Below are 7,470 nucleotides of genomic sequence, written 5' to 3'. Positions count from 1 at the left end.
ACAGGTAGACGGGGTCCAGGAGACAGGTAGACGGGGTCCAAGAGACAGGTAGACGGGGTCTAGGAGACAGGTAGACGGGGTCCTAGAGACAGGTAGACAGGGTCCTAGAGATAGGTAGATGGGGTCTAGAGACAGGTAGACGGGGTCCTAGAGACAGGTAGACGGGGTCCTAGAGACAGGTAGACAGGGTCCTAGAGACAGGTAGACGGGGTCCAGGAGACAGGTAGACAGGGTCCTAGAGACAGGTAGACGGGGTCCATGAGACAGGTAGACGGGGTCCAGGAGACAGGTAGACGGGGTCCAAGAGACAGGTAGACGGGGTCTAGGAGACAGGTAGACGGGGTCTAAGAGACAGGTAGACGGGGTCCTAGAGACAGGTAGACAGGGTCCTAGAGACAGGTAGACAGGGTCCTAGAGACAGGTAGACGGGGTCCAAGAGACAGGTAGACAGGGTCTAGAGACAGGTAGACAGGGTCCAGGAGACAGGTAGACGGGGTCTAAGAGACAGGTAGACGGGGTCTAAGAGACAGGTAGACGGGGTCCTAGAGACAGGTAGACGGGGTCTAAGAGACAGGTAGACGGGGTCCTAGAGACAGGTAGACAGGGTCCAAGAGACAGGTAGACGGGGTCTAAGAGACAGGTAGACGGGATCCTATAGACAGGTAGACGGGGTCCTAGAGACAGGTAGACGGGGTCCTAGAGACAGGTAGACGGGGTCCTAGAGACAGGTAGACGGGGTCCTAGAGACAGGTAGACAGGGTCCTAGAGACAGGTAGACGGGGTCCTAGAGACAGGTAGACGGGGTCCTAGAGACAGGTAGACGGGGTCCAAGAGACAGGTAGACGGGATCCTAGAGACAGGTAGACGGGGTCCAGGAGACAGGTAGACGGGATCCTAGAGACAGGTAGACGGGGTCTAGAGACAGGTAGACGGGGTCTAGAGACATGTAGACGGGGTCTAAGAGACAGGTAGACGGGGTCCTAGAGACAGGTAGACGGGGTCTAAGAGACAGGTAGACGGGGTCCTAGAGACAGGTAGACGGGGTCTAAGAGACAGGTAGACGGGATCCTAGAGACAGGTAGGCCGGTCCAAGAGACAGGTAGACGGGGTCCTAGAGACAGGTAGACGGGATCCTAGAGACAGGTAGACGGGGTCCTAGAGACAGGTAGACGGGGTCTAAGAGACAGGTAGACGGGATCCTAGAGACAGGTAGACGGGGTCCTAGAGACAGGTAGACGGGGTCTAAGAGACAGGTAGACGGGGTCCTAGAGACAGGTAGACGGGGTCCTAGAGACAGGTAGACAGGGTCCTAGAGACAGGTAGACGGGGTCCTAGAGACAGTTAGACGGGGTCTAGAGACAGGTAGACAGGGTCCTAGAGATAGGTAGACGGGGTCTAGAGACAGGTAGACAGGGTCCTAGAGACAGGTAGACGGGGTCCTAGAGACAGGTAGACAGGGTCCTAGAGACAGGTAGACGGGTCCAGGAGACAGGTAGACGGGGTCCTAGAGACAGGTAGACGGGGTCCATGAGACAGGTAGACGGGGTCCAGGAGACAGGTAGACGGGGTCCAAGAGACAGGTAGACGGGGTCTAGGAGACAGGTAGACGGGGTCCTAGAGACAGGTAGACGGGGTCCTAGAGACAGGTAGATGGGGTCTAGAGACAGGTAGACAGGGTCCTAGAGACAGGTAGACGGGGTCCTAGAGACAGGTAGACAGGGTCCTAGAGACAGGTAGACGGGGTCCAAGAGACAGGTAGACGGGGTCTAGAGACAGGTAGACGGGGTCCAAGAGACAGGTAGACGGGGTCTAGAGACAGGTAGACGGGGTCTAGAGACAGGTAGACGGGGTCCTAGAGACAGGTAGACAGGGTCCTAGAGACAGGTAGACAGGGTCCTAGAGACAGGTAGACGGGGTCCTAGAGACAGGTAGACAGGGTCTAGAGACAGGTAGACGGGGTCTAGAGACAGGTAGACGGGGTCCAGGAGACAGGTAGAGACAGGTAGACGGGGTCCTAGAGACAGGTAGACGGGGTCTAGAGACAGGTAGACGGGGTCCTAGAGACAGGTAGACGGGGTCTAGAGACAGGTAGACGGGGTCCTAGAGACAGGTAGACGGGGTCTAGAGACAGGTAGACGGGGTCTAAGAGACAGGTAGACGGGGTCTAGAGACAGGTAGACGGGGTCTAGACAGGTAGACAGGGTCCTAGAGACAGGTAGACAGGGTCCTAGAGACAGGTAGACGCGGTCTAGAGACAGGTAGACGGGGTCCTAGAGACAGGTAGACAGGGTCTAGAGACAGGTAGACGGGGTCTAGAGACAGGTAGACAGGGTCCTAGAGACAGGTAGACAGGGTCCTAGAGACAGGTAGACGCGGTCTAGAGACAGGTAGACAGGGTCCTAGAGACAGGTTCCTAGAGACAGGTAGACGGGGTCTAGAGACAGGTAGACGGGGTCCTAGAGACAGGTAGACGGGGTCTAGAGACAGGTAGACGGGGTCTAGAGACAGGTAGACGGGGTCCTAGAGACAGGTAGACGGGGTCCTAGAGACAGGTAGACGGGGTCCTAGAGACAGGTAGACGGGGTCCTAGAGACAGGTAGACGGGGTCCTAGAGACAGGTAGACGGGGTCCTAGAGACAGGTAGACGGGGTCCAGGGGTCTAGAGACAGGTAGACGGGGTCCTAGAGACAGGTAGACGGGGTCCTAGAGACAGGTAGACGGGGTCCTAGAGACAGGTAGACAGGGTCTAGAGACAGGTAGACGGGGTCCAGAGACAGGTAGACGGGGTCCTAGAGACAGGTAGACGGGGTCCAGGAGACAGGTAGACGGGGTCTAGAGACAGGTAGACGGGGTCTAGAGACAGGTAGACGGGGTCCTAGAGACAGGTAGACGGGGTCCAGGAGACAGGTAGACGGGGTCCAAGAGACAGGTAGACGGGGTCCAGGAGACAGGTAGACAGGGTCCAAGAGACAGGTAGACGGAGTCTAAGAGACAGGTAGACGGGGTCCAAGAGACAGGTAGACGGGGTCCTAGAGACAGGTAGACGGGGTCTAGAGACAGGTAGACGGGGTCTAAGAGACAGGTAGACGGGGTCCTAGAGACAGGGTCTAAGAGACAGGTAGACGGGGTCCAAGAGACAGGTAGACGGGGTCCAAGAGACAGGTAGACGGGGTCCTAGAGACAGGTAGACGGGGTCCAAGAGACAGGTAGACGGGGTCTAGAGACAGGTAGACGGGGTCCTAGAGACAGGTAGACGGGGTCCTAGAGACAGGTAGACGGGGTCTAGAGACAGGTAGACGGGGTCCTAGAGACAGGTAGACGGGGTCCAAGAGACAGGTAGATGGGGTCCTAGAGACAGGTAGACGGGGTCTAGAGACAGGTAGACGGGGTCTAGAGACAGGTAGACGGGGTCTAGAGACAGGTAGACTGGGTCTAGAGACAGGTAGACGGGGTCCAAGAGACAGGTAGACGGGGTCCAAGAGACAGGTAGACGGGGTCTAGAGACAGGTAGACGGGGTCTAAGAGACAGGTAGACGGGGTCCTAGAGACGGGTAGACGTGTTAGAAGTAGAAACTGGCTGTAGTGTTTTCCAGGTTGGATGTGAGAGACTAAGAACAAGGCTTTCAAATGAGTTGTAGTTTAATTTAGGTTCAGGATTTATTAATAGAGTCAAAGATGGCTGCTACTCCACCTCCTCCAGGAATGTGAGTATTAATATGACTTGGAGGAGTCGATTCATTTAGGCAGACATATTCTTCATGGCTCAGCCAGGTTTCAGTTAGACAACATAAATCAATGTGATTATCTGATATTAAATCATTTAGTAACACAGCTTTAGATGACAGATCTAATATTTAGGAGACCACATTTAATAGTCCTGTTTTGTTGCACTGCTGAAATAATGGTGTTAACTTGTATAAGGTTATTGTGTACGACTCCTCTTCTGATTTCTTTTGATGTATTTAATTGAAGTGGCCGTGGGACAGACACAGTCTCTCCTCTAGAGGTATTGGTGGGTAACTGCTCCAGCAGAGAAGGGTGTTAAACTCCAACTCTGCTCCCGGTTCCTGATCTGAACCCTGGGTTGTCATGGATACGGTGATCAACGTGGTCATGTGGTCAGAAATGAGACGCGCTCCGTCCAACGTGGGATGGATGCCGTATCTCCTCATCAGATCAGGTTTTCCCCAGAAAGTCTTCAGTTATCTACGTAGCCCACTTCTTTTTAAATGTAATTTACATAACTTGGTCTCGACGTCACATGACGCATGTATATGTTCACATTGTCATAGCGCCACCTACTGGCTCCACTGGACTTCCTCAAATCTGCCCCAAACTTCTCATGCTTGATACAAGTAACGGTCTGATGATATCTTCAAGCCTATTTTCACTCAAAGCACCACCTACTGGACAAAAGAAATCAGCCTAAAACGCATCGGAGTCACTTGTCATTTAACTTGACGTGTTCTACTTCACGGAGAGACACATGATTCATGTATATTTTCATATAGCGCCACCCACTGGCTCAACTGGAGTTTCGAGAATCTGCCCCAAACTTGTCATGCCTGATAAAAGTCACGACCTGAGGATATCTACACGCCTATTTTCACAGAGTTTATAGTGCTTCCTACTGGCGAAAAGAAATCAGCGTTACGTGACAAAAGCAAAACTACGTCAGACAATGGACTTGCGTTCTCGGTCGAGCGGTCCGGCCTCCCACCTCGCAGCTTCATGATTATGTTTATTTTTGGTGGTTGAGTTGTGTTTGGAACATGTATAAATGGCTCACGTGTTGTTGTAGTTTAGGCTTGGCTGTTTAATCTGGTATGCAACATTATTCTATTCAATATGGATTATTGATTGATGACACATTGTACAGATGTAGCTGAACACGTATCACACACGTGTGAACACAGACTGAGGAGCACTGGCTCCCAACAGGTAGTACCACTGCCCCCCACTAGAGGGGAGCGCCCCACCTGTAGTACCACTGCCCCCCACTAGAGGGACACACCCCACCTGTAGTACCATTGCCCCCCACTAGAGGGACACGCCCCACCTGTAGTACCACTGCCCCCCACTAGAGGGGAGAACCCCACCTGTAGTACCGCTGCCCCCCACTAGAGGGGAGCACAGCTGAGAACACGGCTGTAGGAGAACCCGTCTTCAGGCGTTCATGAATCAGATCTTTTCTGACGTGGATCTTCCAGTCAGGAAGAAAACATTCAGAAGACATTCAGAATGGTTCAGAAAGGTTCGAGGATGAAGAACAAAGTGTTTCTGAATTTATCTTCATTTCATTTTGGGACAGGGAGCGTGTCCGAGATGGCCGGGTTGGGACCGCTGCTCTACAGCTAATGGGAGGGGCCACGTCACATGACACATTGTACAGATGTAGCTGAACACGTATCACACACGTGTGAACACAGACTGAGGAGCACTGGCTCCCAACAGGTTTAAGACAGAGGAACTTTATATACCCAAACAGGGGCCACAATAGTTCCAGCTCGGAGAGCCGCCACGAAGACAGAAAAACCTTCCAAATATGTGATCGTTATCGAGCAGCCAGAGAAAAACCATCTCAGGCTTCAAGTTGACGTAGAAGCTGAATGCTGCAGTCCATCTCTCTCCAGTCTGTCAGGCTCACCAGTCGCTTCACGGCTGTGTGACTTCGGCTCGGACACAAGTGAATGAAATATTGTTGTTTACATTTGATAAACAAGAAGTTTTTCTGAACTGCAGTTTGGAAAGAGAGCTGTGTTGTTTCATACGATGAATGAAAACAGCCTCTATAGGGCCAGCGGAGGAGAATACCTGTAACTGGTGAAGCTATCGCCTAAGTTCTTTCTCTTCCTCACACATGCTCACTCGTTCTCTACTTGCTGTCCTTGTTCGGCGGTTTGGATCAGCTGGTCTCCTCTATCCAATCAGCAGAAACCAGGACATGGTTCGCCTCTCGTCTCGCTGCTGTCTGGTTTAAACATGACTCTCTCTCGGAATCTGCACTGCTGCTCTTGAATCTGCGGTTAGACCAATGGACGGAGCCTCCTCTCAGCACCCGGCTTTCCCCCGGGAGGCTGAGTAGTGTAATACCACAATAGTTCGAGCACAGTCTCCGACCCCCCTTTTTGAAAATGGTAACCACCACCCCGGTCTGCCAGTCCATGGGCACTGTTCCTGACCCTCATGTTCCTGACCCTCATGTTCCTGACCCCCATGTTCCTGACCCTCATGTTCCTGACCCCATGTTCCTGACCCTCATGGTCCTGACCCCATGTTCCTGACTCATGATCCTGACCACATGGTCCTGACCCCCATGTTCCTGACCTCATGTTCCTGACCCCCATGTTCCTGACCCTCATGTTCCTGACCCCATGTTCCTGACCCTCATGTTCCTGACCCCATGTTCCTGACCCTCATGTTCCTGACCCCCATGTTCCTGACCCTCATGTTCCTGACCCCCATGTTCCTGACCCCTATGTTCCTGACCCCATGTTCCTGACCCTCATGTTCCTGACCCTCATGTTCCTGACCCCTATGTTCCTGACCCCCATGTTCCTGACCCCTATGTTCCTGACCCTCATGTTCCTGACCCCCATGTTCCTGACCCCTATGTTCATGGCCCTCATGTTCCTGACCCTCATGTTCCTGACCCTCATGTTCCTGACCCCTATGTTCCTGACCCCCATGTTCCTGACCCCCATGTTCCTGACCCATGTTCCTGACCCTCATGTTCCTGACCCTCATGTTCCTGACCCCCATGTTCCTGACCCTCATGTTCCTGACCCCCATGTTCTTGACCCCTATGTTCCTGACCCTCATGTTCCTGACCCCATGTTCCTGACCCCATGTTCCTGACTCATGTTCCTGACTCATGTTCCTGACTCATGTTCCTGACCCCATGTTCCTGACCCCATGTTCCTGACCCTCATGTTCCTGACCCCCATGTTCCTGACCCTCATGTTCCTGACCCCCATGTTCCTGACCCTCATGTTCCTGACCCCGACGTGACCTTGACGAGGCGTGTCAGCCAAGACAGCCCAACAATGTCCAGCGCCTTCAGCCTCTCAGGGCGGATCTCATCTCCCCGGTGCTTTGCCACCAAGGAGCTTTTTGACAACCGTAGCGGCCTCTGCCAGGGATATTGGTGCGAGCCCCTCCCCCCCCCAAAGTCTACAGGCACCCCCCCACATGTTGGCCAGATTAAGGAGTTCCTCAAAGTGCTCTTTCCACCGCCCAGCGATGTCCCCCGTCCGGGTCAGCAGCTCCCCCCCATGCTTTCCCTTCCTGAGCCGTCGGATGGTTTTCCAGAACCTCCTTGAGGCCGATCGAAAGTCCTTCTCCATGGCCTCCCCGAACTCCCATGCCCGAGTTTTTGCATCCGTGACCATCGCAGCTGCAGCCCCTCTGGCCTGCCGGTACCTGTCAGGTGCTTCAGGAGACCCCCGGGCCAACTAGGCCCAGAAGGCC

Source organism: Pseudoliparis swirei, chromosome 1 (assembly GCF_029220125.1).
Source record: "Pseudoliparis swirei isolate HS2019 ecotype Mariana Trench chromosome 1, NWPU_hadal_v1, whole genome shotgun sequence".
Lineage (NCBI taxonomy): Eukaryota > Metazoa > Chordata > Actinopteri > Perciformes > Liparidae > Pseudoliparis > Pseudoliparis swirei.
Note: the sequence above shows the minus strand (reverse complement) of the source record.